We start from the raw sequence: 21,720 nt of genomic DNA, 5'->3' as shown, positions 1-21,720 counted from the left end.
TTAGTGGGAGTCCCCCCCCAATCTATAACAATACATAGTAAAACTACCCTGCTCCCACAACACATTTAAAAGGACATGTCAATCAGCCAAATGCCTGGTTGAAGAGGAACATTTTCACCTGGCGCATAAAGGTATATAATGAAGGTGCCAGGCAACCCTCCCTGGGGAGAGCATTGCACAAACGGGGAGCCACTGCAGAAAAGGCCCTGTTCTTGTGTAACAACAACAACAACAACAACAACAACAACAACAACAACAACAACAACATTTATACTCCGCCCATCTGGCTGGGTTTGCCCAGCCACTCTGGGCAGCTCCCAACAAAACATTAAAAACACAATAAAAGATCAAAGATTAAAAACTTCCCTAAACAGGGCTGCTTTCAGATGTCTTCTAAAAGTCAGATGGTTGTCTATTTCTTGACATGTGATGGAAGGGTGTTCCACAGTGCAGGCGCCACTACTGAGAAGGCCTTCTGCCAGGTTCCCTGTAACCTCACTTCTTGCAATGAGGGAACCGCCAGAAGGCTATTGGAGCTGGACCTCAGTGTCTGGGCAGAATGATGGGGGTGGAGATGCTCCTTCAGGTATACTGGGCTGAGGCTGTTTAGGGCTTTAAAGGTCAGCACCAACACTTTGAATTGTGCTCGGAAACGTACTGGGAGCCAATGCAGATCTCTCAGAACCGATGTTATGTGGTCCTGGCGGCCACTCCCAGTCACCAGTCTAGCTGCCGCATTCTGGATTAGTTGCAGTTTCTGGGTCACCTTCAAGGGTAGCCCCACGTAGAGCGCATTGCAGTAGTCCAAGCAGGAGATAACCAGAGCATGCACCACTCTGGCAAGACAGTCTGTGGGCAGGGAGGGTCTCAGCCTGCGTACCAGATGGAACTGGTAGACAGCTGCCCTGGACACGGAATTGACCTGCGCCTCCATGGACAGCTGTGAGTCCAAATTGACTCCCAGGCTGCCACCCTCTGGACCTCTTGCAAAGGAGGCATGCAGAGAAGGGCCTCAGAGGATGATCTCAGGGTCTGGGTCAGTTCATGTGGAGAGAGGCGGTTCTCTACCCTCCATCCAGCACGCAAGAAGCTCTATTGCAGTACGAGGACACATTTCATTTAGTCAAAAGCCCCCGAAGAAAGGTGCGGAGTGGAACTGCGAGCAGGATGGCCTTAGGAGAGTCCCGAGATGGGAAGTCTTGAACTCCCCAGCCATGAATTTCCCCACCCCTGCACTACAGTACATCACATTGAAGTCTCAGAACCTAAGAAGCAGCTGGGATGGCTTCTCACAGCCTGGAAGAGTCCCAACCACGGTCCATTTCACCCTCTCCTTCTGACAGTGAATGCTGAATACAGTCTCAGGCCACATTCACACCAGACCTTTAAAGCGCTCCTGGGATTCTGGGAGCTGCAGTTTGTTAAGGGTGCTGAAAATGGTTAGGAGACCCATGTTCCCCTCCCAGAACTACAATTCCCAGAGGGGCTGAACAACCCGTCCGTCTTCCCAGGGAACTCTGCCAAAATACATTTCAGTGTAGACATCTGGCTGCAGATCATCGAATGCTGAGTTACCAAGCGATGGCTAATCATATCTTTGGGTAAATCACCTCCAAAAGTTATAATATCATTTCTAATCAATGTTAATAAGATGAAGCAGAATATAAATTGGGGGCCGGGTCCAGAAAACTCAGTTTCTGATCATGCTGGTGAGCCAAGGAAGACTAATGTAGGCTGAATACTGCAAGTTAGTATTTTATAGTGTTTTTGGAATGTCAATGGAGCCTCCATTTTCAACAGCAGTTTACCTGAAAGGCTGGTGAGTATTACACTGGTGAGAGCCAGTGTGGTGTAGTAGTTAAGAGCGGTGGACTCGTAATCTGGTGAACCGGGTTCGCGTCTCCGCTCCTCCACATGCAGCTGCTGGGTGACCTTGGGCCAGTCACACTTCTTTGAAGTCTCTCAGCCCCACTCACCTCACAGAGTGTTTGTTGTGGGGGAGGAAGGGAAAGGAGAATGTTAGCCGCTTTGAGACTCCTTAAAGGGAGTGAAAGGCAGGATATCAAATCCAAATTCCTCCTCTACTACTACTACTACTACTACTACTACTACTACTACTACTACTATCCCCAGATTGCAGATTGGGGGCTGACGAGGTTAAGGCACATTGGTTTTCTGCAGACTGCCTCAGGAGTTAATGGCTGAGGCAGGATTTGACCCAGGAAATCCTTGGCTCCTATTACAACCAAGCATGCATGCAGAAGATCTGGCTACTCACAGATAACCTTGCATGTCTGAAATGGCTTCCCAGTGTCTGGATAAGCTTTGCACTTCCATCTCAACTGACCTCCCTGCTCCCTATCACCCTGGGCAGGGAACTGAAGGGGAAAGACTAGGGTCCTGTACTGAGTGCTTCTTGGCTTGGAATGTAGACACTGGATTCTCATAGCATCACCGGACGATCCGCCCAGCTTGTCATACTGAGGGAAGAAATCTTCCCATCTCAGTGACTCACCCTTCCTTCCTCGGGAAAACCTGTGATCTGATAAAAGCCACAAAAGCTATCTGCTAGGAGCAGGGAGCAGTGCAAAATGCAAGCATTGTCTCACATAAGGAAAGGGAGAAGGTCTTGCCAAATGAAATGGAGTGAAGGCTCAGGAGTGGCTTCGGACATGAAAGGAAGCGTTGCCTAACAGCAGGAGGCCTGTGGCTTCCCTGCATGTTGCGACGCCACTGCAGTAGCCAAAGGGATGTCGCATTTTTAACAGAAGATGGGTAAACTTCAGGGGTGCTTATAGCTTTCCCTGCACAAATTTCCCTTTGTATTTCCCATGCATGACTTCCCTTTCAGACACTAAGGTCCAAAAAGCCGTTTCAAGGCTACATACACGTACTATACCTCGAAAGCCACATTCAAAGCATACCCCTCTCCCCCCCCCCAAGAATTATGGGAGCTGTAGTTTGTTAAGGCTTACTGGGACTTGTAACTGTGAAGGGTAAACTACAGGGTCCAGAATTCTTTGAGAGAAGGAATGTGCTTTGAATGTGCTAAGGAGCAATTTTGTGCATAATTTACCTATCACAGAACAAAAGGACCAGGTTTAGACTTCAGTTGCAGGAATTAGGGGAGATACACAGCAAAGTTCACAGGCCTAAGGGAAGTTCCAGACTGTAACTATTTTGGAGTGGAATTCGACCACAGACCTACAAATTCAGGTTGCGCAATTCAAGTGGCTTTCACACTCTGGTGCAACAAACCTGTTCTCCAACGGGGGGAAAAATAATCAAACTTTTTGCAATAAGAAAAGGGGTGGGAAAACGTGCTGGAAAGTGTGGGATAACTTTGGCACAACTTTGTCTAACCTCCCCGCAAATGTATCAGAACAAACTGTTAGTAAATAGCCAGCATTGTATAACCACCCAACAAACTTTGCAGAAACAAATCGGGATGGATCCTTGATAAACATGTTGTGTTGAAGCAACCTTCTGTTGTGTAGGTCGGCGTTTCAACTTCCCTCTTCATTTTGCAAAAAAAACCCCAAAAACGAAAGAGATTGATGTGTTGCTTCAGCCTCATTTTCTTCTGCTTTCTTGTTGAATTTCACCTGAAAATGGTGGTGCCCTATATATATATAAGGGACGCGGGTGGCGCTGTGGGTAAAACCTCAGCGCCTAGGGCTTGCCGATCGCATGGTCGGCGGTTCGAATCCCCGTGGCGGGGTGCGCTCCCGTAGTTCGGTCCCAGCGCTTGTCAACCTAGCAGTTCGAAAGCACCCCTGGGTGCAAGTAGATAAATAGGGACCGCTTACCAGCGGGAAGGTAAACAGCTTTCCGTGTGCTGCGCTGGTTCACCAGATGCAGCTTGTCACGCTGGCCACGTGACCCGGAAGTTTCTGCGGACAGCGCTGGCTCCCGGCCTATAGAGTGAGATGAGCGCAAAACCCTAGAGTCTGTCAAGACTGGCCCGTATGGGCAGGGGTACCTTTACCTTTATATTGTGACATTTTTAATATTTGATGTTTTATCCTGTTTTTATATTTTGCTAGAAGCCGAGTAGCTGGGGAAACCCAGCCAGACAGGTGGAACATAAATAATAAAATTTATTATTATTACTACTACTACTACTACAGTCATTCCTCATGTTATGTTTCCTTCATGTTACGATTTTTCAGGTTGCATCCTGCGGTGACCCGGAAGTACCGGAAAGGGTTACTTCCGGGTTTCACCGCTCGCGCATGTGCAGAAGCGCAAAATCGCGCTTTGTGCATGCGCACAAGCACCAAATCGCGCCGTGCACCTGCGCAGATACGGCGCTTCAGGTTGTGGGCCTTTCATGTTGCGACCGGGCCTCCGGAACAGATCCCGTTCGCAACCAGAGGTACCACTGTATTAGACGGCGCCATGTTGGCTTTCCTTAAAAACACAGCCTCCTTTGCATCTGATGATGGACTCAAGGGCATCCTGATCAAATTTGCAGATGACACCAAACTGGGAGGGGTGGCTAACACCCCAGAGGACAGGATCACACTTCAAACCGACCTTGACAGATTAGAGAACTGGGCAAAAACAAACAAGATGAATTTTAACAGGGAGAAATGTAAAGTATTGCACTTGGGCAAAAAAAAAGAGAGGCACAAATACAAGATGGGTGACACCTGGCTTGAGAGCAGTACATGTGAAAAGGATCTAGGAGTCTTGGTTGACCACAAACTTGACATGAGCCAACAGTGTGACGCGGCAGCTAAAAAAGCCAATGCAATTCTGGGCTGCATCAATAGGAGTATAGCATCTAGATCAAGGGAAGTAATAGTGCCACTGTATTCTGCTCTGGTCAGACCTCACCTGGAGTACCATGTCCAGTTCTGGGCACCACAGTTCAAGAAGGACACTGACAAACTGGAACGTGTCCAGAGGAGGGCAACCAAAATGGTCAAAGGCCTGGAAACGATGCCTTATGAGGAACGGCTAAGGGAGCTGGGCATGTTTAGCCTGGAGAAGAGGAGGTTAAGGGGTGATATGATAGCCATGTTCAAATATATAAAAAGATGTCACATAGAGGAGGGAGAAAGGTTGTTTTCTGCTGCTCCAGAGAAGCGGACATGGAGCAATAGATCCAAACTACAAGAAAGAAGATTCCACCTAAACATTAGGAAGAACTTCCTGACAGTAAGAGCTGTTCGACAGTGGAATTTGCTGCCCAGGAGTGTGGTGGAGTCTCCTTCTTTGTTGTTTTTTTTATAATCATATTTATTAGCATTTCCAATAATAACAGAATAAGAAAAATAGAGAAGATAAAGAAAAGAAAGAAAAGGAAAGACAAATTTAAATTCTTACTTTCATAACCTTCTTTCCAGGACTCCCTCCTTCCCCTCCCGACTGTATTCCCCTTTCCCTAAGTTGGTTCCACAAGCTCTCATTCCCAATTAAAATCTAATATGTTTAACCCATTAGCCAATTTAAATTTATACAATCTTGCCATCACTCCTCATCTTTAACAGAAATAGAAAAAAGATTTTTCCCCCAAGATCTGCCCCAATTTCCTTCCACGAATTCCCCCTTTTTTTAAAGAAAACATGTTAAATCAAGATACCAAAGTTATATAAAGAAAAAGAAGATAAAAGATATAAGAAGATTCGAAAAGTTGGTTACATAGCCTTTGGATTCCAAGATTCCCCCTCCCTTCCCCGGTTTGAATTCCCCATGTCCATCAGTCTGTATGTTATCGGCCTGGAGGTCTCAAGTCCACAGCCAAATTTTTCTCATTCCACCTTGCCGGTTTTCTTTAAATTTATTTGTTTTGTTGATGTTTAACTTCAGAAATCCAGTCTAATAGAGGCCTTTAGTTTCCTTGGTCTTTGTTACTCCTCCCATTGTTCTTTCCGTGTCGTAGTTGGTCCTTTGTTCTTTTTATTCCTTACTTTCTCAGGTTTCTTGTCTTGTTCAGCTGCAAAACGTTCTTATTCCAAAATCTAGTATCTCTGCAGAGGCTTGTTATTCAGGAACAAAAACTTACGTCCAGTCCCTTCCTTTCTTCAATAGAAAATTCTATTGTCTCCTTTTAATATAAACACCTCTGTAGACAAAATAGTATTTCAGTTTTGCAGCTTTCCCAGAAGATAAGACCTGTGTACATCCCAGAGTAGTTTTCCACATACGACCGCTTGTAATGTCCCGAAACCCCTCTAGGGGGATTGCAGTAACTTTGTATCCTCTAATCCAAAAGTCCTTCACGAGTCGGGAGGGCGCTAGCGGTGCCAGCCGAGTCACCATGTCCACGGGCTCCGTGCCCGTGGTTTTTAAGGGTCCCCGCGTCGCCGGCGCGGTAGGACCCAGCCACTGCCGAGCAGACTCCCTCCGGAGCTCGGAGGGAGTCCGCCATTCGGCGATGGCGCCAACCCGGAAGTCCGGAGTCTCCTTCTTTGGAGGTGTTTAAGCAGAGGCTTGGCAACCATATGTCAGGAGTGCTCTGATGGTGTTTCCTGCTTGGCAGGGGGTTGGACTCGATGGCCCTTGTGGTCTCTTCCAACTCTAGGATTCTATGATTCTATGATGCTACGCCAATCATGCACCGCTGAATACATGCTTCATGCCAATAGAGAAATCTAACCAAGCTCTCCAGTCCAAGAAAAGGGAAAACTTGCATCTACTTGGAATTGCAATGAGACTGAAGGATATAAACACAGGCAGAGACCTATTGGATCAGGCCCATCTAGTCCAGTACAGTGGTACCTTGGTTCTCAAACTTAATCTGTTCCGGAAGTCCGTTCCAAAACCAAAGCGTTCCAAAACCGAGGCACGCTTTCCCATAGAAAGTAATGTAAAAAGGATTAATCCGTGTCAGACTTTTAAAAACAACCCCCAAAGCAGCAATTTAACATGAATTTTACTACCTAAAGAGACCCTTGATCCATAAAATGAAAGCAATAAACAATGTACTGCAGTCACACAATCAATCATTCAGTAGCTGAACTGGGTTCCACACAGTCACAAAAACAAAAAACAAAAGTGCCACAAAAACAAAAACGCAAAATAAATAGCAAAAACAGTCAGAACTCAGCATAATACTCAAAATGGAAGTGTGGCACTCAAATCGGAAGCGTAACACTCAAAACGGAGCACGTTCGGCTTACGAAAAGTGTTCGTAAACCGGAACACCTACTTCCGGGTTTGCAATGTTTGGGTTCCAAGTTGTTTGAGTACCAAGGCATTTGAGAACCAAGGTAGCACTGTACTCTCTTCTCACACTGGCTAATCAACCCTGTGTTTTGGAGGCCAGCTGAGAATGGAGCCTCCATGTTCAGGAGCACTGTATCTCAACTTGCCCATCACATGTGACAGTCTCTGTCAGTCTCCATTTATGAGATGGGAAACCTCAGGCTACCGGACTATGTGTTTGTTTGCTTCTTTGTTCGTTTGTTCCATAAAATTTATATGCAGCGGCTTACAAAAAGCTACTTACAAGAAAGATAAAACAATAGAATAATAAGAAAAACGAACAACAATAACTTGAGACTTTGGGAATGTCAAAATTAACAATAGACCAAGAGCAGATTAAAACCCGCACCAAACTTTCTAAATTTTTGTTTAGACTTGCCTAAACAAAAATATTTCTCGCAGGCACCAAAATGACTACTGTACCGTGAAGGTGCCAGCCTGAGATCAATAGGAAGGGAGTTCCAAAGTTCCACTAAAATGTGGAATAGACATTATGCAGACCCTCCAAGTGTCTCTATTTTCCAGGGACAGTCCCCGATTTACAGAAGCCGTCCTGGTTTCTGATATGATCCCGGAATGTCCCACTTTTCCTTAGGACGTCCCCATTTCCATCGGAGAAATGTTGGAGGGGATACATTGTGTGGCGCCTGTAACGATGGCAGTTCCACTGGGCAAAGCGGTCAAGTGGGCATATTATGCGGTAAGTCTCTTGCAAGCCTCCCTCCCTGCCCACGGTCCTTATGTGCTGAAATAAAAAAATAAGGTCTTTTATTCATATAATAAATGTCCATGGATATGCCAGGCAAACACGTACATAAATGTATGGGCCACATGTCTGAGGCAGCACAGGAGGGCAGCCCTGGAGCCATTTTGGCTCCCAAATTGACCAAATGTTTTCTCTACAAGGTCAAAGGAAAATGGAAAAGCCTCCCCATTGTCTTTTTATTCACAAATCCTGTCTTAAGGGTATGTCAGTGTATGAATAGGGTGAGCCTGTGACCTGGGTCAGAAACTAAGTATTTGTCACTACAAAAGACTGGCCAGGCTCCCCACGGTATCCAATCAAGTAAGCATTAACAGGTAACCTGCCAGACAGGAGATAAACAACACACTCAGATTTCTGCTGTAGACCGCCCTTTCTGTGATGTAGGTATGATGTTTCTGGGGGTGGTCTTGGAGTCCAGGGCAGGCAATTTAAAATGTCTATGTAAGGGCGGACACACCTTTGTTCTGGGTCGTCCTCCTCCTTTCCTGCGTGTGAGGGGAGCACCCTGTTGCAACAGTTCAATAAAGATCAGGCTTACTAGCTGCTTTGCTTCTCAATATTCTCTGGTTGGCCTCTGTTATTTTCTCCTACCAATGGAGAACTTGCAAAGGACTTTATAAGGGCTCTTGTGTCCCCCAGAAGGGAATCAGGGCAGAGTGGCATTTATTACAGTGCACTAGGGTTTTCCATGGGGTCCCAATGCTCTTTTTCACAGGGGTTTCATTGTGGGTTCTGGGCCCCACAGGATCCTGACCAGACAAAGTCCAGGCTGGATTTTCCCAGAGTTTCCTTTTAAACAGCTCAAAGTCAAGGCAGGTTTGCAACGGATAACCGAGCCACGTGCCTCTGTTGAAAACCACCCCACCCAGCAGCCATGTGTTCAGAGACCCAAGTCCGTACAATGGCGAGAGCCCACACTTCCTGGCTTGTACGCCCTTGGCAAGCGCCCACTGACCTGCCTCCCTTCCTCTTTCCTGTCTGCGTTGATCCTCACTTCAGGCTATAACCCCGAATTCACCTGCAATGCTTCTTCTGGGAGGGGAGAGACAGGAAATGCATCTTTCAGAGGCACATAATGAGGTCAAGCAGAGATTTTCCTGCTGCCTCTTTGATGGATGTTTTATGGGGAAAACCTCCCGGCTCAGGTGAAGCGTGGGGCGAACTGAAATTCCATCACTCGGATCCCTGGGACAGTTCTTCGCTCTGGACGTCTGTGGGGGGAAACGTCTGCCCACGAGGGCCTGGTCTCAAACGCAGGCCTGCATCCGCCTCCTGTTTCCATCAGGACATCGGCTGACAGCTCTCTCCACACACACACACCGGTCGTTCCACCCATGCACATTGCCGCCAATGTGGGAGTCAGCATTTCCTGTGCAAAAGGCCTCTCTGCACCGCCCCCACTGCTTGTGTGAGTTGACAGGGAGTTCAGATACAGGGCTGGGTTCGAATCTCGAAGTAGATGGAGGGAAAGTGACACAGAGGAGCCTGTCTGGGTAGCTCTGGATGGCTCCCAAGGAAAGGAGAGAGGCTTCTTAATGGTGTTGAGCCTGCATAGGAAATAGTTCTCCTGCCCTATTTTCCCCTGTCTCCCAATCTATTTTTAAAAAATGGTTTATTGAGATTAAAAAGAAGTAACAAACATGAAAATTTAATAATAATAAAAATAATAGGATGCTGAAGCAAAAGATTACATTTATTAATTGCATATTAATATAGGGATGCGGGTGGCGCTATGGTCTAAACCACAGAGCCTAGGACTTGCCGATCAGAAGGTCGGCGGTTCGAATCCCCGCGACGGGGTGAGTTCCCGTTGCTCGGTCCCTGCTCCTGCCAACCTAGCAGTTCGAAAACACGTCAAAGTGCAAGTAGATAAATAGGTACCGCTCCTGAGGGAAGGTAAATGGCGTTTCCGTGTGCTGCTCTGGTTCACCAGAAGCGGCTTAATCATGCTGGCAATGTGACCTGGAAGCTGTACGCCGGCTCCGTCGGCCTGTAAAGCGAGATGAGCGCCGCAACCCCAGAGTCGGCCACGACTGGACCTAATGGTCAGGGGTCCCTTTACCTTTACCCTGCCCTTTCACCAAACCCAAAGCAGCAAGCATGGATGGACTTCCGGGTTGGCGCCATCGCCGAATGGCGGACTCCCTCCGAGCTCCGGAGGGAGTCTGCTCAGCAGGGGTCGGGTCTTACCGCGCCGGTGACGCGGGGACCCTTAAAAACCACGGGCACGGAGCCCGTGGACATGGTGACTCGGCTGGCACCGCTAGCGCCCTCCCGACTCGTGAAGGAGCCTTTTTAAAGGCTTCCGATCGGGTGCTGGGGAATGGCGTGGTGCTTTGAGTCTACCACTTCCCCTGCCGAGCGCAGCTGCATGCCATTCGACGGAGAGCGCTGGCTTCTTCCATTGGAAATTCAGACTATTAACAACAACCCGTGAGTAATTGGGAAACCGGGTACAAAAGGAGAAAAAAAAGAATTTTTTTTTCGGATTCGGCACGAGCGGGGGTGATCTAAAAAGGAAGTCAGTCCCCCCCTGATTGTAAACATTCTAAAACAAGGACTGGGTAACCAAGATCGATTCAGAAGTTTACTGCTGATAGAAATTATTAATTCCACGATGGGAAATTACAATAATTGTGCTGGAGGAGAAGAGTGGAGGGTGAAAGGGAAAAGGCAACCCCCCCTGGGAACCGGGGCGATTCGTAGAGCCTGGCGAAGAGAGACGGAGAATTTTACAGCTGTCAAAGTAGCTGTCAAATCTTGAGAATATAAAGAGGACTTTGTTACAAGTATTTTGCTGGTTAATTCTGTTACAAATTGACATTATATGGATATAAAACGTCGGGGGGGGGGGAAAGAAACAACAACTTGACTTTTGGATTAGAGGATACAAAGTTACTGCAATCCCCCTAGAGGGGTTTCGGGACATTACAAGTGATCGTATGTGGAAAATTACTCTGGGCTGAGCACAGGACTTATTCTCTGGGAAAGCTGCAAAACTGAAATAGTATTTTCTCTACAGAAGTGTTTACATTAAAAGGAGACAATAGAATTCTCTATTGAAGAAAGGAAGGGACTGGACGTAAGTTTTTGTTCCTGAATAACAAACCTCTGTAGAGATACCAGATCTCGGAATAAGAACGTTTTAGCAGCTGAAGAAGACAAGAAACCTGAGAAAGTAAGGAATAAAAAGAACAAAGGACCAACTACGACACGGAAAGAACAATGGGAGGAGCAACAAAGACCAAGGAAACTAAAGGCCTCTATTTGACTGGATTTTTGAAGTTAAACATCATTAAAATAAACAAATTAAAAGAAAACCGGCAAGGTGGAATGGGAAAAATTTGGCTATGGACTTGAGACCTCCAGGCTGATAACATATAGACTGATGGACATGGGGAACTCAAACCGGGGAAGGGAGGGGGAGTGTTGGAATCCAAAGGCTATGTAACCAACTTTTTGAATCTTCCTATATTTTTTATCTTCTATTTCTTTATATAACTTTTGTATACTATGGTATTTTGATCTAACATGTTTTCTTTAAAAAAAGGGGGAATTCGTGGAAGGAAATTGGGGTAGATCTTGGGGGGGAAATCTTTTTTCTTTTTCTGTTAAAGATGGATGGTAAGATTGTATAAATTTAAATTGGTTAATGGGTTAAACATATTAAGTTTTAAATTGGGAATGAGAACTTGTGGAACTAAATTAATGAAAGGGGAATATAGTCGGGAGGGGGGGGAGGGAGTCCTAGAAAGAAGGTTATGAAAGTAAGGATTTAAATTCTTTTTTCTATCTTTTCTACCTTTTCTCTTCTGTTATATTTCTTTTCTGTTTTTATTGGAAACTTTAATAAATATGATTTTAAAAAAACAACAACAATGCAGCAAGCATGGCCTAACTCCCCACATTTTAACCTCTGAACAACCCTGCAGGGTAGACGTTCTATAACTGTCAGACATTTCTTGTACCCCTGAGACAAAGCAAGGAGGCAGGCCAGTGGCTTTAGCACCATGGAAATGTCCAGGTGAGCACCTTGTTCCAGGAAGGCCTGGAAGTGCCTTGAAACCTTCTGAGCCTCTGGCTCCCGCCCGTCCAGCTATTTCCCCAAAGAATGGAGACGCTTGAAGGGCCAAAGTCCTGGCCTGGAGATGGGCATTTCTTCTCCTTGGCATTCAAGGTGGTTTACAAAATACAGTGGTACCTCGGGTTACATATGCTTCAGGTTACAGACTCCGCTAACCCAGAAATAGTACCTCGGGTTAAGAATTTTGCTTCAGGATGAGAACAGAAATTGCCTGGCGGCGGCAGCAGGAGGCCCCATTAAAGTGGTCCTTCAGGTTAAGAATAGTTTCAGGTTAAGAATGGACCTCCGGAACGAATTAAGTACTTAGTCCGAAGTACCACTGTAGTAAATTATAAAAACAAGCTAGTTTAAAACAATATTTTTTTAAAAAACAACAACAACACACAAAATAATTTAAACACATCCAAACACATTTAGAAACAGTAATTAAAATACATTTTGCCCAGATAGCATCATCTGGACCTTAGTTTTCAAAGGTCTGTCTGAACAGGAAGATCTTAGGCAGGAAGGTAACAAAGAAGGAGCCAGGCGAAGCTCCACAAATTCCACAATTTGGGAGCAGGCACAGCAAAGCCTCTCTCCCATGTCATCACAAACCATTATGGGGATAATAATGCTGGCCTTCCTTATAGGGTTAGAGCAAGAATTCTAATTTGCATGTTACCTGTTGTATATTATAAGATCACTATCAAAAGCTAGCTTGTGTTATTACTCACATGGTGCAGCAATAAAACTGTTGGCGTGTTTGGAAAGCTAAGCAGGGTCTGGCATGGTTTCAGATTGGATGGGGGATGCATGTTGCGATTCCTGCATTGCAAGGGGTTGGGCTAGATGAACCGCCAGAGTCCCAACTCTACAATTATGTGCTTCTATGTGCTCTGATTATGGAAGTGAGAGCTGGACCATAAAGAAGGCTCATCGCCAAAGAATGGATGCTTTTGAATTATGGTGCTGGAGGAGACTCTTAAGAGTCCCATGGACTGCAAGAAGATCCAACCTCTCCATTCCGAAGGAAATCAGCCCTGAGTGCTCACTGGAAGGACAGATCCTGAAGCTGAGGCTCCAAGACTTTGGCCACCTCATGAGAAGAGAAGACTTCCTGGGAAAGACCCTGATGTTGGGAAAGATGAAGGGCACAAGGAGAAGGGGATGACAGAGGACGAGATGGTTGGACAGTGTTCTCGAAGTTACCAGCATGAGTTTGACCAAACTGCAGGAGGCAGTGGGAGACAGGAGTGCCTGGTGTTCTCTGGTCCATGGGGTCACAAAGAGTCGGACACGACTAAATGACTTAACAACAACAACAACAACAAATGTGCTCTGATAAACTGGCTGCCTAAAAGAGGTGCTTTGTTTTTGCCATGCATACCATGTGTGCCCCAGTGCCTAGCAGAACAGAGTGGCTCGGGCCAGGTGCCATAAGAAAGCTGCAGAGATAGCGCAGGATAGTGCGCACCCCGGAAATGATCTCTTTCAGCTTCTGCCTTCTGGAGGAAGGTACAGAGTTATAAAGACTAGGACTAGCCGCCTGAGAAACAGTTTCTACCCAAATGCGATTTTGGTTTTAAACACATTTTAAGAAGTCTGTATGGGAGTATATTGTATTTAAAAATGGGGTATCAGAGTTTTTAGGGGGCTAGCCAGGTTGGAATACCTGGCATAGCAGGCTTGTTGGGTTTTGAATGTCTTATGTAGATTTTTCAATTTCGTTGTTCTGTATGGGACAATGACAGTAAAGATTATCGTATCATCTTTATCGTATCATATCGTATCGTTCAATCTCCCAACTCCGAAAGCCTTCAGGCAGATCCCTGCCTTTGTTTTCTCTTCATCGTCCAGCACCTCACGACCTACTGGTGCTTAATAAACACCAACGACACTAATATGCAAAGGGGATAATTTCACCAACCACTGCATTGTGAAGGGAGAAGCTGCAGCTGCCAAATTCACACACCCCCAACGCACCGCACAGCTGCTGGGGGCAAAGGAGGCCAGCTCCCCATGGAATTTGGCAACATGACGCAGGAACACCCTGAAGAGTCCAGCAAAGACGTTCCTGTGGATGCAGGCCGCTCCCTGACCCCCTGAGAAGACCAGGGTTGTTTTAAAAACAATCCTCCCCCCCCCCCCCAGCAAAAGGGCCAGAGATTCCTCTGCAGAAGTGTTTGGCTAAGGAGTGTCCCCCAGTGAACATTTTTCCAGTGTGAGATCAGCCAGTGGGAGCAGCCTTGAACAATTGGGCTGGGCTGGGCTGGAGGAAGCCAAAGATAACGTTTTTTGTTCTCTGGTCATCTATGCATTGAGTGTCTGCCTGATGCATCCATGTGTGCTATCCTGCCACCCAGGAGTGATGGGTGACCTATATCAGGAATCTCATTAAACAACCCTTGTAGGATTAGGCCAGGGGTCAGCAACCAAAGGCCCATGGGCCACAAGCGGCCCATGAGGGTCGTTTAACTGGCCCACGGACCCCCTCTGCCCTCTCGGTCGGCTCCCGTGCGCCGCGCTAAACCGGCGCTGAGCAGAGCGGGGACCGCCTCCAGCAATGCTGGCCGGCTTCCCATTGGCTGCAGGAAGCTCCTGCAGCCAATGGGAAGTTACACATACCTCCTCCACGCTGGAAGGAGCGCCAGAAATAGTGTTTGCGCATGTGTGTGTGCGCGCACTCCAGCCCAACGCAGCGTCTGCGGGACCATGAATCGGCCCAAGCCACAAAAACTTTGCCGACCCCTGGGTTAGGCTGACAGATAATCTGATTTTCTGCATGTTCAGTCAGACGGAAGACCCCCCCCCCCCTGCACGTTTGTTAAGGATGACGGTTTAATAAACGAAAATCTGCCCTGTTTCCCTTATGGGGGACACAAGAGCCCTTATAGAGTCTTTTGCAGGTTCTCCATCGGTAGGAGAAAATAACAGAGGCCAACCAGAGAATATTGAGAAGCAAAGCAGCTAGTAAGGCTGATCTTTATTGAACTGTTGCAACAGGGTGCCCCCTTCACACGCAGGAGAAGGAGGACCCCGAACGAAGGCGTGCCCACCCTTATATAGACATTTTAAATTGCCCACCCTGGACTCCAAGACCACCCCGACACATCATACCTACATCACAGAAGGGGCGGTCTACAACAGAAATCTGAGTGCGTTGTTTATCTCCTGTCTGGCAGATTACCTCTTAATGCTTACTTGATTGGATACCCTGGGGAGCCTGGCCCGTCTTTTGTAATGACAAATACTTAGTTCCCGAGCCAGGTCACAGGCTCACCCTATTCATACACAGACATACCATTTAGACAGGTTTTGTGAATGAAAAGACAATGGGGAGGCTTTTCCATTTTCCTTTGACCTTGCAGAGGAAACATTTGGTCAGTCTGGGAGACAAAATGGATCCAGGGCTGCCCTCCTGTGCTGCCTCAGACATGTGGCCCATACGTTTGCCTGGCACATCCATGGACATTTATTATATATATAAGACCGTATTTTTTTATTTTGACAGCCTTACTGCTATTTTCCTAGAAAAAGAGGTGCTGGAACTCCCCTTGAACACCTCCCTTGTTCTTTTTGGAATAGCAATGGCACCCATCTGAGAGGTGCCGGAACTCAGTTCCTGTGGGTTTCCTGATTAGTGCAGAAAGGCACCAATCCACGAGTGGGATTTGCAATAAAAGTGTTGCATTATGGAATACTCCTACTCACTCTTCCAGGCAGGGAGCCAGGCAGCCACCCAACCATGTCCTTCTCCAAATATTCAATTTCATTCCTTCTCCCACCTGTTTTTTCTGCTCCCCCCCTCCACCAACAACAGCGAGTCCTCATGAAGCTGTCGCCTCTGTGTGTGGCAGCTGTGAAAAAGAGAAACTCCATGCTAGGTTTCATTGGGAAAGGAACTGAAAATGAAACCATTGATATCGTACTGATGGCACAACTGCCTTTGGAACACCGCATGGAGTTCCTGATATTATGGGGTTCAAAAAAGGATCAAATGGGTGAAGTCACTCCCTTACAAAGAAAGGTCACAGCGTCTGGGACTTTTAAATTTTTTAAAAAGTAGAATAAGAGGTGACATGTTAGAAGCTTATGGAATTATGCATGGCATAATTTCCATCTTACTGTAGCTTTTGTTTCATTTTTAAAAATATATTTTTATTTTATAGTTTATTAAAAGGTAAAGGTAAAGGACCCCTGACAGTTAAGTCCAGTCGCGGATGACTCTGGGGTTGCGGCGCTCATCTCGCTTTACTGGCCAAGGGAACCGACTTTTGTCCGCAGACAGTTTTTCTGGGTCATGTGGCCAGCATGACTAAGCCGCTTCTGGCGAACCAGAGCAGCGCACGGAAACACCGTTTAACTTCCTGTCGGAGTGGTACCTATTTATCTACTTGCACTTTTGGCGTGCTTTCGAACTGCTAGGTTGGCAGGAGCAGGGACCGAGCAACAGGAGCTCAGCCCATTGCGGGGATTCGAACCGCCGACCTTCCAGTCAGCAAGCCCAGAGGCTCAGTGGTTTACACCATAGTGCCACCCATGTTATTGTTCATATTTTTGAATTACATATGGGGCACCAAAATCTTTTAAGTGCTTAGGGCACCTAAAGGCCTTGATCTGGCCCTGCCTTTAGAGGTTTTTCCCCTAAAGATATTTTTAGGGGAAGGATACTTCTTCCAAACTCAGTGTTCCCCTGACTCTGCTAATAACATTCCTCTTGCGCATGTGAATGGTACCATTTTGACCACATAAGCAACGACACTCAACACATGAACACCAGAAATGATTTGTATATTTGAACACTCCCTAAATTTTGCTTATGCTGATCCTAAATATATTTATTCAAAAACTAAGTCTTCTTATGGAAGTGAGAGCTGGACCATAAAGAAGGCTGATCGCCGAAGAATGGATGCTTTTGAATTATGGTGTTGGAAGAGACTCTTAAGAGTCCCATGGACTGCAAGAAGATCAAACCTCTCCATTCTGAAGGAAATCAGCCCTGAGTGCTCACTGGAAGGACAGATCCTGAAGCTGAGACTCCAATACTTTGGCCACCTCATGAGAAGAGAAGACTTCCTGGAAAACACCCTGATGTTGGGAAAGATGGAGGGCACAAGGAGAAGGGGACGACAGAGGACAAGATGGTGGGACAGTGTTCTCGAAGCTACCAGCATGAGTCTGACCAAACTGCGGGAGGCGGTGGAAGACAGGAGTGCCTGGTGTGCTCTGGTCCAGGGGGTCACGAAGAGTCGGAAACAACTAAACAACAACAACAACAACAAGTCTTCTTTATTATTTCCTTGGTGCTTTCTTCCAGGCAAGCATGTATAGAATTGCAGCCAACATAGGCAACTCTGTCAAAGCCAACCAGATTTTTAAATTCTTCACGGTGGTAGAAAGAAACGAGGAATCAGAAATTTATTCTGAGCATGTCAACATTTCACTGAGAGGCTTAGGGAAGGAAAAAATTGCCCAAGGCACTTGTTCTCTCCAGATGTACTGAGTGCACATGAAATAAAAATCGCAGAGAGGAAAAGGTTTGATGAGGTTGGGAGGGGGAACGTGCTTCACCCGCAATCTCAAAACACAGAGATAACACTGATGCTGCTCTTGTTTGACGTCTGGTCAAAGAAAGCCCTTGTTAGAAGTTTAACTTGTCAATGCACTGAAATGTAGGATGTGAAAAACTAGTCATTTCATGATCACCAGTTCAGTTTCTGGGTGCTCCTCCTCCTCCCCTCTCTCATTACAGGGTCAGGGCTTCAGTGGGGCTGTTGCTTGGTTAAAAAACTCTGAGCCAGTTCATTCAATGATTAAATTTGCCAGCATATAAAGTAAAGGTAAAGGGACCCCTGATCTTTAGGTCCAGTTGTGGCCGACTCTGGGATTGCGGCGCTCATCTCGCTTTATTGGCAGAGGCATCTGGTGTACAGCTTCCGGGTCATGTGGCCAGCATGACTAAGCCGCTTCTGGCGAACCAGAGCAGTGCACGGGAACGTTGTTTATCTTCCCGGAGTGGTACCTATTTATCTACTTGCACTTTGACGTGCTTTCAAACTGCTAGGTTGGCAGGAGCAGGGACTGAGCAACGGGAGCTCACCCCGTCGCGGGGATTCGAACCGCCGACCTTCTGATCGGCAAATCCTAGGCTCTGTGGTTTAACCCACAGCGCCACCCGCCACCCTTTATACACAGAGCTAATACCAAGAGTTTTAGTGCAACGATCCCCCCCCCCGGTAGACGATGTACGCAACTGCGGCAGCATGCATCATCGTAACAGAATCATTCTTCCAGGATGTGAAAGATGGGCTAATGCCCCCTTTAAGATGGTGTGCGAAATATGACAGTTTTGGAAATACTGCCCATAGATTTATATACTATATTGTTGTCTGTCTTTTTAGACAAGGACTGCCTTTGAATGCAGCTCACATCAGTTTTAAAAGCAGAGAGAAAGAGAGGCACCTGCCCCCTGGCTTACAAAAACCCACAAGGGAAGTGGAGGAAAAAGGTGAGAATGAAGCGATGGGCTCTAAGTCAGAAGTTATATCCTGTTCAGGCCCTTGCTTAAATAGCAATTGGTGGTGCTTGTTCTATTGCCCATGAATGGGGCCAAGATATTCTTTCCCCTTGTGGTTGCAGCCACAAGGTACCGTATTTTTTGCTCTATAAGACTCACTTTTCCCCTCCTAAAAATTAAGGGGAAATGTGTGTGCGTCTTATGGAGCGAATGCAGGCTGCGCAGCTATCCCAGAAGCCAGAACAGCAAAAGGGATTGCTGCTTTCACTGCGCAGCGATCCCTCTTGCTGTTCTGGCTTCTGAGATTCAGAATATTTTTTTTCTTGTTTTCCTCCTCCAAAAACTAGGTGCGTCTTGTGGTCTGGTGCGTCTTATAGAGCGAAAAATACGGTAACTAGCATTTGCAGCAGAGTAGCACGGAGTTAGCCTAAGATTGCCCAGATAGGCCATTTCCCCCACAATTACTGGAATCTTAGAACTACACTTTAAATATGCAAGATCACTTCCGTCCTAAGAGTTTGTCCGCTCTCCGCCAATCTCATTCCAAAGCTTTGGGGTTTATGACTGCTGATTCTAGCACAATACAAAAGCAGGGTATATAATCCTTATTGGTTGATAAGGAACATTTGGGCAGTGTCTAAATTTGGTAAGCAGGGTGAGGCCTGGTGACAATTGTTAAAAGTCCCCTGCAAGCCCCAAACTTTGCTTTCCTCCAAAATGAAACAAACTCTGTAAAATTGCCCTGGAACTTCCTGCTTGTCTTTAGAGCATGAAGCAATTTCACAAATCCCATTATTGCTCCTCCACCTCTAGTGACATTTACCAATTGGGAAAGTATTCCTGTTGGCCCTCAGGGTTAAAGATACTGTATACTGGTTGCATTAAAAAACCAGATGAACAGCGTCTGATGTGAGTTGGAGGCTCTGGTGGGGTTTGGGGGGGGTGCAGGTGTCTTCTGAGACATGTTACCAACACAATAATAGCGCATTCGTTCTAGATTTATACTGGTCTGTTCACACATCATTCTGCGTTATTAGTTGTCCTGTGATACTTCCCCAGTGTTACTGCGTCATCTTTTTGGCAGGTGAATGAACTCAGGGTAGTATCCAACTAAACTGTACTCAAGAGTTGACCCACTGAAATGAATGCATTTAAGTTACTTCATCCATTTCTGTGGGTTAACTCTGAATATGTCAGGCATTGGTTATCACTCTATCGTCGACTGCAGGTCCTCTGCACACTGGTGGTGTTATGTACTGAGCTGAATCCTAGAACAATAGGATCCAGAACGCAGCAGTCTGATTGGTCCGCAGGAGCCACCCAATCCAGCTCCAGGTGGAAGGGAATCAGCGACCTGATTGGCCTGCAGGAGCAGCCAATCAGGCTTCTGGAGGAAGTGAATCTGCAACCTGATTGGCCTACAGGAGCAGCCTGGAATCAGCCAATCACGTGAGCCCATTGTGTAAATAATGTATATATAGCAGACATTTTGGGAAAAGATTCGTTCATTGCTACTACAAGCTGAATAAAGAGCATGAAATTCGCACTTAGTTCTGAGTATATTTCAGGTGGGTTTGTGGTGTGTGTTTTTTTCAGGTGTCTTCTGCAACATGTCGTGACATCATAATAGCACATTACTTCTGAATATATAGTGGACCCTCCACAAATCATTCTGCCATATTAGCTTCCCCAGTATTGCCATCTTGAGGGGCTCTTTGGCACTATAGGGCAACTAAATAGGGATGACCCTTTGTCTTGTGGAACATTGGTACTATTAAAGGTTACAGGATTTCAGCAGGAAACTACAGGGCATGCAATGACCAGGGAAAGAGCAGTATGTTTGCCCCCAAACTGAACTGAAACTGGGATTGCATATAACTTCCCCGATACCATCATGAGCATAATAATCGTGAATGCACACTAAAAAGGACATCTGGAGATGCAACATTTTGGCCCTCAAGAGAGCTGCTGTGCAGCAATGTGATGAGCTTAGTAATGCAATGCAAAGTGATTTTTTTTCTTTCACAAATAGCATGGGAAGCTCACAACGGCTCCTGTTTTAAGAACACACTGGGATATACTGTATTTTTTGCTCTATAAGACTCCCTTTTCCCCTCCTAAAAAGTAAGGGGAAATGTGTGTGCGTCTTATGGAGCGAAAGCAGGCTGCGCAGCTATCCCAGAAGCCAGAACAGCAAGAGGGATTGCTGCTTTCACTGTGCAGTGATCCCTCTTGCTGTTCTGGCTTCTGATATTCAGAATATTTTTTTTTCTTGTTTTCCTCCTCCAAAAACTAGGTGCGTCTTGTGGTCTGGTGCGTCTTATAGAGCGAAAAATACGGTAAGTTCCATTGAACTCAGTGGGATTTACTTCATAATACACAGGTTTAGGATTTGGCTGCAAAGCAAGCAAGCGCGCACGTGCACACATATATAGCGCCATTTATTTTCTTCTCCTGGAGAAGAATTCCCTTGAGTGGTTCCTCCCACAACCCAACAAATGCCTTGCTTCACATCATGGAAAAAGTTACAGTCAACTTGTCAACTCCCACCATTGAAAGTATTATAATTCACCGACTTCAGTGGTTCCCCATCAGCACCCCCTTCCTTCCTCCTCTCTCCCCTCCAGGAGGGCCTGATAAAGAAACCAGATGACCTTTGCCCCAGTGTAACATGAATTAGGAATGTGGAGTCCTTAACTCTTTCAGTTGACGTCAGCTTCTTGCATAGAATGGGACCGCAGAAGGCAAAATCTTATAGTGTTGTGTCACAAAAGCTTAAACAATAGTTCCTTCCTATTCCATAGGATAGGGATATGATTGAATCTACACAGTACTACACAGTCTTAGTTTAATAATAGTTACAGGTAGGTAGCCGTGTTGGTCTGCCGTAGTCGAAACAAAATTTAAAAAATCCTTCCCATGCACACGACAGTTCATACCAATAACAAACTTAGTTGGTCTCTAAGGTGCTACTGGGAGGAATTTTTTATTTTGTTTAATAATGAATGAATTAACGCTGTTCCATCTATGATTTTTTTCTTATCTTCATTAAGATATAATTGTTTTAGTTTATGTAATTTATTAAATTTCTTCTTTCTTTTCTTTCTTTGTTCTTTGTAACCTGTTAAAATCTTTTTTCTTCTTTTCACGTTTAAA

Source organism: Podarcis bocagei (genome assembly GCF_964188305.1).
Source record: "Podarcis bocagei genome assembly, chromosome: 5".
NCBI classification, from domain to species: Eukaryota; Metazoa; Chordata; class Lepidosauria; order Squamata; family Lacertidae; genus Podarcis; species Podarcis bocagei.
The sequence above is the reverse complement of the archived record's forward strand: the minus strand, read 5'-3'. Positions refer to the sequence as shown.